Raw genomic sequence first — 9,168 nt, forward strand, 5'->3', positions numbered from 1 at the left:
GATATGAAACTCTGCGCCTTGGCCATGACATCCTTGGACTCCATCTCTAAAGGGACCATCTGCTGCAGTTACCACAGCAACTGACCTGACCGGCACTCTGGTCTGTGGAGATGGACTAGAGATCCAGTGACATGATTCTGAACTTTTGTGGAGTTCAACACCTTGTTACAGAAGCTACCCTTCAAACTGCATATCTACACACAAACAAACTATGCGTAGGATTCCAAGGCTTTAAAGCGGAGAGACCCTGGCCTCAAGTTATTTCATGAGCACAGAGGGGAGCCATGTGGGGTTGCTGTAGATGCCTTGAGGTGAAATTGGGGCAGGAAAGCCACATCCTGCTCTGCATTTATAAAGACCGTACAAACTGAGATCCTTGGTACCCCTAAAAAGATTGCCAGTTTTCTTCATCTTTGCCATATGGAGGACTGTGACAGACTTGGACAGTGGCCTCTGAGTTCCTCTCTAGTTTCACATTTTAGGATTTTGTGTCTTTTAAACTGGAAAATCTTCTAGCATGTTGGGTTGTTGTTATAAGGTATATTTTTGACTGCAGCTGTTTGTTGCCCGCTTCCTAAGAGGAGTTTATCTATCCTGAAAAAAAAAAAGAGTATTTTCTAAATTCTTCTTTGACTTATAGCTTATTTATGAGTATGTTGTTTAATTTCCACATATTTCTGAGTTTTCCAGTTATCCTTCTGTTCCTGGTTTCTGGTTTCATTCCTTCGTAGTCAGAGAAAATACTTTGTGTGATTTCAACCTTTTAATATTTACTGTGACTTGTTTTGTGGCCTAACATAAGATTTAGCTTCGAGAATGTTACATGTGCACTTGAGAAGAATGCATATTCTGGTGTTTGTGGTAGTGGAGTGTTATTTATATGTCTACTAACTCCAATTGTTTATAGTGTTGTTTAAGTCCTCTATTTCCTTACTGACATTTTGTCTCTTTGTTCTATTTATTATTGAAAGTGGGATATTAAAGTCTCCAAATATTATTGTAGAATTTTTTTTTCTCAGTTTATTTCTGCCAATTTTTGTTTCACGTGTCTTGGGGGTTCTGTTTTACGTTCAGATATGTTTATCATTGTCATATATTCTTGATGGATTAACCTTTTTTGAATACACAATTTTCTTGTCTTCTATGATACATTTTAAAGTCTAGGCAGCACATTCAGCAGTACTGTGGATCTGTCTCTTGCTTCAACAGTGTTTGGATAGAACAGATCCAGGAACTCTCTTTCTTCCAGTGTCCAGCCACCTTCCAATCTTCTCTCCATTTTCAACCTTCGGGACCATCTTCTCGGTCACCTCCTGCTTCTGGGACCAGCCAACACCATTTTTGTAGTTAGCTCCTTCTTGCTGACTAACCATGAGCTCCCAGATTTATCAGAATTATTCCACTGAGGTGGAGGCAGCCATCAACCACCTGGTCAATTTGTACTTGTGGGTCTTCTAAACCTATTTCTCTCTGGGCTTCTATTTCGACCATGATGATGTAGCTCTGGAAGGCATGGGCCACTTCTTCTGCAGATCAGCTGAGGAGAAGCATGAGAGCACCGAGAATCGCTCAAAGATACAAAACCAGTGTGGCAGCATGCTGTCTTCCAGGACATCCAGAAGCCAGCTCAAGATAATTGGGGTACAACTTTGGATGCCACGGAAGCCACAATGGCCCTGAAGAAAAATCTGAACTAGGCCCTTTTGGATCTTCATGCCCTCAGTTCTGCCTGCACAGATCCCCATCTCTGTGACTTCCTGAGAGTCACTTCCTAGATGAGGAAGTTAAACTCATCAAGAAGATGGGTGACCACCCGACCAACCTCACAGGCTGGCTGGCCTGGAGGCTGGGCTGGGCGAGTATCTCTTTGAAAGGCTCACCTTCAAGTACAACTAGGAGCCTACTGAGCCCAGTGACTTCTGGGGGGCCCCTTGCAAAGTAACAGGGCTCCTGCCTAAGCCTCTCCCTCCAGCCACTGGGCAGCTTTTTAACTACCCTGGAGCACTCTCCCAAGCCTTGTATCAAATTGAAATAAAGCTTTTGCAAGCAAAAAAAAGAAATTTAAAGTCTATTTTATCTAATAATAGTGGAGATGTTCCAGATCTCTTTTGATTAGTAGTTGCATGAAATATCTTATCTGTCCTTTTATTTTCAGCATTTTTGTGTCTTTATAGCTAACATAAGTCTCTTTTACATAGTATATAGTTGGATCACATTTTTTAATACATACTGAAAATCTCTGCCATTTAATTGAATAGTTTGATTCATTTATGTTTAAAGCAATTACTGTCAAGGAAAGGCCTCCTTCCCTCATTTTGCTATTTATATTCCATAGATTTTGTATATTTTTTTCTCAATTCCTTCATTATGGATTTGTTTTTTGTGTAATTGATTTTTTCTAGTCCATTTTTGTTCAATTCTTATTTTCTTTTCTGCATAGTTTTTAATTATTTTCTTCACTTTTTTAAGTTATTTTCTTTAATTATTTTCTACCACACGATCTGGAGATTGTAATTAACATATTAAATTTATAACAATGTAGCTTGAATCAATACCCTCTTAGCCTGAATTGTGTACAAAACCTCTGCTACTATACAGCCTCATCCATCTCTTTATGTTATTATTGTCACAGATTTTGTCTTTACACATTGAGTGCCCATTAACACAAATTTATATTATTTCGGGCATTTGAATTTTAAACCATATAGGGGAAAAAAGAAAAAAAAAGAAGAGTTACAAACCAGAAATACAATAATATTAGCTTGTATATTTATCTCTGTAGTTGCCTTTACTGGTTTTCTTTAATTCTTCATACAGCTTTGAGTTACTGTCTGGTGTCCTTTTATTTCAACCTGAAGGAATATCTTTAGCATTTCTTGTAGGACAGGCCTACTAGTGATGAACTTCTTCAAAGTTTATTCATCTGGGAATGTCTTAATTTCTTCTTCACTGATTAGTTTTGGCAGACAGAATTCTTGGTTAACAGTTTTTTTTCTATCAGCACTTTAAATATATTATCCTACTTCCTTCTGCCCTTCATGCTTGCTGATGGGATGTTGACTCTTATTCTTATTTAAGATTCCTCGTACAAAAACATGACAAGTTGCTTCTTACTTCCTGCTCTCAAGATTCTTTTTTGGCTTTTCCTTTTGAAAGTCTAATTATAATGCTTAAAGCAGTCTTTGTGCTTTTTTGGTTAAAAGTCCATTGAGATTCTCTGATATGCTGATTTATGTTATTTCTCACATTTGAAAAATTTGGGCCATTATTTCTTGAAATAACTTTTCTGCTTCTTTCTCTCCTTCTTCTAGGATTTCCATTATACATATAATGGTACACTTGATAGTGTCCCACAGGTCTCTTAAGGTATGTCCATTTTTCTTCATTTCTTTCCACTTCCGCTTCTCAAATTGAACAATCTACATTGAGCTATCTTAAGTATAGTTTGAAATTTTGAGGATGCTTTCTTCTTTCTGTTCAAATTTTATGCTGAATCTCTCTAGTGAAGCCTTCATTTCAGATTGCATTTTTTAGCTCCAGAATTTCTGTTTGGTCTATTCTTATATTTTCTATCTTTGTTGGTAATCTCTATTTGTCAGGCATCATATTTATGGTCTCCTTTGTCTATGGTTTTTCTTTATCTCTCTAAGCATATTTAAGATGGTTGATTTAAAGTCTTTTTATAGTAAATCCAATGTCTGAGTTTTCTTGGGGACAGTTTCGGTTCATTTATTTTTTCCTGTGAGTGGGCCATACATTCTTGTTTCTTTGCATGTGCTGTAAATTTTCGATAATTGAACATTTTGAATATCATAATGTGTAACTCTAGAAATCATAATCTTCTTCTCCACAGGATTTGCTGTTGCTACTTGTAGGTTGTAGTTGTTTAGTGACTCTTCTAAATTCTTTTTATAAGACTGTTTTCTCTGTTATGTGTAGTCACCAAAGTTCCAGTTCTGTTAACTTACTGGTCAGCTGGTGATTTAACAGAGATTTTCTTAAATGCCTAAACCCAACGTAACAAAAAATACTTCAAGTCTTTGTGGACTGGCTATGTGTTTGAGTATTCCTTTAATGCTTAGCTAGGCCATTTACATTTGCTTAATGCCCACTTTCAGCTTCACGGGAGCCTAAAGACAGGAGCCAGAGATGAAAGTACATGGTGTTCTCCAGTCTTTACTGAGCATGTCTAGTCCTGGGCATTTGTCTGGACTTCCAGGTTATCCAATTACATGGAATCTATTAAAATATTTATTCTCACATTTGTATTCTTTCCCTGACTTTTCCTAACCTTTCTAGTCTGTCTGCTGCTTTTGCTATCTGTTATAACCTTCCCCAGGCAGCAGCAGTGAGTATGTCTGCCTTAAATCATTTCTTTAAATGCCACCCAGGAGGCTGCTTCAGGCCTGAGAAAGTTCAGAGGCATGTGAAACATAGGGAATTCCCTCACCAATCACTCGGGGAGCCACCAGACAGACATACAATCATAATTGTTTGAGACTAAGTGCCTCCTCTGGGGCCATCAAGTTATGTCAATAACATGGGCAGCCAGCCCCATAGCTACCACCAACCTGGAACGTGGTAAATTGTATAGGTAAGTTAAAGCACCACAATACTCTTTTGCTGAAATTTAGGAGCTTCTTTCTTTGTGAAACACTTCTTTCATTGTTGTATTTTTTTATTAGATTCCTTAGTTTTAAAAAGTTAATCCTAATAGTTTATGCCAACTTTATTGTTGCGTTAGTGAAGAAACAGTTTTAGAGTTCCCTACTCTGCCATTTTCTGCTTCTGACTGACATTTGCAAAGAACCACAGGCTATTGTGTTAAGAGGAAGCAATAGAGAGGACTGAAGCTGGGAAGCTAATGGCAATAATGAGATGAGACATGAGGGTGCCTTAGATGGGGAACAGTGGAGGTGATAAGAAGTGATTAGATTCTGAGCATATTTAGATGGTACAGCCAAAGGATTTGTAGATGGATTGGAATGTAGGCAATGAAAAATGTGGAGCGGAGAGGCCTAATAAAGGGGAAGGATGAATTTGCCATTACTGTGCTGGATTCCTGAAGAAGTTTTCTGACTGGTCTCCTGGATTCCATGTTCAGTCTTCTATAATCCATTGTCAACAGAGTAGCTGGAGTGAACCTTTCAAAACTGAAATGAGATGATGTTACTCCTCTGCCCAGTGTCCCATCCCAAATATTTACAATGGCCTACAGAGTCCTAAATAACCTGACTCCCTGCAACCTTTCTGTCCACATCTCCTAATTCACTCTGTTCCAGCTGTGTCCCTCTCTGGCCTTATTGTTCCTACAAATCACCCTACAGGATTCTAACTCAAGGCCTTTGCACTTATGTTCCTTGATATGCATGGCTCCCCCTTCATTTCTTTATGTCTCTATATAAATGTCACTTTATTGAAGATGTCTTCTTGTCCACCTTCTAGAAAAAACAAAAACAAAAAAAAACCCAGCAAATTTAGCCACTCCAAATGTCCTGACACTTCCTATTATCTTCTGCTGCTGTATTTTCCCCACAATATGTGTCTATAGTAGGTTCTTTATTTGATGATTTACCCTCTGCTCACTCTTGCCCCATAGAACGTAAGCTCCATCACCATGAGTCAACTCTGTTTTCCTCATATTTGTATTACCAACACCTTGAAAAGAACCTGGCAAGTCAAAGAACAAAGTTAATATTTCCTGAGTTCAGAAACTGAGATATGCAGTTTTGTGTAAGACACAATCATTATGTTGAGAGATTCCACAGTTTAGGAGGGAAGAGAAGCAAGTAAACTAGTGACTATACGTGGCGGATGGGTCCTGTATTTCAGAAGAACACAGAGGACAGATGTCAAAGGGATAGTCCCAGGACACACTAAACCACATCAGGGCTGCAGCAGCAGAGGGAAAAAGCAGTCCACCCCCCAGGCTCCATCAGAAGGATTCTGCCATAATTATTGTTTTCAGCATACGGCTTTATTGGAAAAAAAGCTTCTGACCCTTAGAATAATATTTAGATGCTACTGGTCTGCCCAGACCCTGTTAGTACATAATGCATATCAGTTTAAACTAATTAATACATTATGCCCCTTGCTCCTGGGCAAGTTCTGCCATAACCAGCTAAGAGGTCACAGGGCATGACTATCTAGCTCATCAGCTCTGAAATGAAGATGTTAGAGGAGACTGCCTTGGTAGTAGCCTTCAGCTCCAAATCTGTAGTCTGTAGTCTGAGTCCAGAAACATTTGTCCCAAATAAAATTATATCCATCCTTATGACATAAAACAGTAAAACCAAGAATTTATCAGCTACTTTATTTTTCCCAAGACATTTTCAGACATCTCTTTGCTTTTGTTATCATTCTTTGTAATAAGTTTAATGAGCAGATGTGATTTGTGCCATGTGTTTATAACAGCCCGAAATTTGATATTGCATTTTTCATCACTGGCTTCCTTGCATTTGAGATATTTTCACCAGGTTTAGAAAGACTCTTTTCTGTTTTGTTTACAACAGATGCTAGAGAAGTATAGCCAAGAAAGAAAAGAGTAATGAGACTTATCTCCATATTCTCCCATCGGTTTCTCAACTAGATCTGAAAAATGCTACAGTCAGCCATACGAAGAGCACCGGAATGCAAAGGGCTGGTTCTCTCTTAAAGACACACAGTCTTGGGGTCGTATTTTTCAAACTGTAGTTCATTCATACAACAGCTTTTTTGAGTAATTGTTATAGGGTGAAATGCAAAAACAAATAACATGGAAGTCCCTACCATTAAGAGGCTTACTGACAGACCTGAAAATAGGAATTGTCACTATTTTAAAATACCATGCTAGGAAATGGAGAATGTTTCCTAATGGCTATGAGGTTTTTTAGAGGGGAAAGGGTGACAAAAATATTCTAAAAATAGACCATGTTACACATGATCAAAACTCTGTGAATATACTAAAAACCATTCAATTGTCCAATTTAAATGGGTGAACTATATATCAATTACATCTCAGTAAAGCCATTTGAAATAAATGTGACATACCAGGAATCTGCACAGAGCCTTGTGGGGGCACTGAAGATACAATGGTCATCCTTTGCAGGGTAGAGGTAGGAAGAAGTAGGATAGGAACATCTCAATACAAAGGTCAGACTCAGATATTCAAGCGTAACCCCTCCACATGTGTGTCAAAACACATCTGAAACTCAGCATGTCCAAAGCCAAACAACTAATCTCTCCTCCAGACTCATTCCATGTGCAGGTTCCCCATCTCAACAACTGTGATTTCATCATTCCAATTGCTTAGGACAATGTCACTGGAGTCATTCTTGACTTTGATCTTTCTTCCACAGCCCACACCTAACCCATCAGCAAATCCTGATGACTCTCTCCTTAATATAACTCCTATCTCCACTGCCACCCTGCACTTGGACTGCTATGACACCTTTCTCACTGGTCTTGCTACGTTCAACTTGTCTTCTGAAGTCTATTCTTGATACAGCAGCCCAAGTGATACCTTCAAACTGCCAGTCAGATGGTGGTACTCCTCAGAATGCTGAGAAGCTTCCACCTAGTCTAAGCAGAAGTCCTTCTGACCTGGCCCACCACAGGGCTGGTCTCACGTGTATCTCCTGGAAGCCACCCACTCATGGTGTGTCTGCATTTCCCACCTTCCTTCTACTCCTTTCAGTTAGTGATATTTGTGACTCTGCAATCGTATCACTGGTGGGACCTCATTAACTCATGAATTGGGTGACTTTGCAAGAAAAACAAACTTTTCAAGAGATATATTACCATTTCTCAAAGAACAGGCTACAAGAAGAGTTTGAGATGAGCTGAAGCAACCTATATCTGGAAATGAATCATTGCAGCCAGAAGAGGTCAAAAATGACAAAACAGAAGCCTGGGAGCTGCCTGCCTGACCCAAGGTCACAAAGTTCTTTAGGGGCTGGGTCAAGTGTGCTGGGGGGATTAATTACCATTCTTTGCACTGTACTATTGCGTTTTGAGAATGCGCAACTCCCTTTTTCTAATCCTGGCAGCAACTTCCTGAGCTGTGCCTTGGTTAGTTAGGGTACAAAGAGAATCAAAACATTATACAGAGAGAATAAACAGATGGGTATGTCGTGTTTATTCTGCCCTATTGCTTATCCTGCATGGCTCATGGTTCCCTGAGCATGCTCTGCCCCCTCCTCTCCTCTCCCTCAGACTGCTTCTGGCTCCCAGTTACCCCTCTCATTGCCACTGTCACTGGCATGTTCACCCTGAGTTCTACATACAAATCAAACATACTGTATGAAGTCTTTGCTAGATATAAAATCAGAAATTTTTGGAATCTTCCTATGAGATTATTATTTTCAATATTATTAATACATCAGTTAATTGGATACCTTATTTGAGAACTTCAACTTGAATGGACAGTATTTGTTGTACAGTTGGTGCTTCCATTTTTTTAGGTGCAGAAATCCAGCCTTCCTTGGTCATCCAAGAGATACGATTGAAGGCTCATGTTGTCCAATCCCCCACTCTCCAAAGTGGTAGAGCTGAGGGCTTGTCTGTTCCTTCATATGCAGAGGATGATCCTGATTTTGGGGAGGAGAATGCACTAGATCATCATGGATCCATCAAGCTTCACTGATAAAGGAAACACCCTCCTGTAAATGCTTACTATGTGGCGGTTCAATCCTCTTTGTATCCAGATTAATCAAGGTTCAGCTCTGGAAGTTGCTGATAAGATTAGAACGAGGGAGTTCCATGTTTGCAAAAGTTTTGCAGATGGATCTGAGATATGCTAATTTTCCAGTCCTCTCAGGGATGCTTCCTACCTGTGGAAGTGGGTAAGCCCCTGGAATCAGAGCTCTTTTCCTGGCAACACTGCAGATGCCAAGAGGCTGACACTTCGTCTTCTCCTCCTAGGTTTCTGGGACTCCATTCTCCTATTAGGAGGACAGGACAGTGACTTTAGACATGATGCAAAACCTCAGAACAATGACGGCATTCCAGGCTCCAGAGAGCCTTTCACAGCCTGGCTAGGTGTGGCATTCTGTACTTTCCTGAGGATATGCCCTGTTCACCACAATCTGACTTCAGAAAATCTCATCTCCTCCCCAACACATTTGCAAACTGCCTCCCAGGAGTGCCTCTGGGGACAGAAGCACTCACTATTCTGCGATCTTTCTCAGT

The 9,168-nt window shown here is 39.7% G+C and overlaps 1 pseudogene; it reads left to right on the forward strand.

Moving 5' to 3' along the window:
- The first annotated feature begins 1,371 nt into the window (after nt 1–1,371).
- Nucleotides 1,372–1,896, forward strand: LOC129040355 (ferritin light chain-like; annotated as a pseudogene).
- The last annotated feature ends 7,272 nt before the right edge of the window (nt 1,897–9,168 follow it).

Source organism: Pongo pygmaeus, chromosome 6 (genome assembly GCF_028885625.2).
Source record: "Pongo pygmaeus isolate AG05252 chromosome 6, NHGRI_mPonPyg2-v2.0_pri, whole genome shotgun sequence".
Taxonomy (NCBI): domain Eukaryota; kingdom Metazoa; phylum Chordata; class Mammalia; order Primates; family Hominidae; genus Pongo; species Pongo pygmaeus.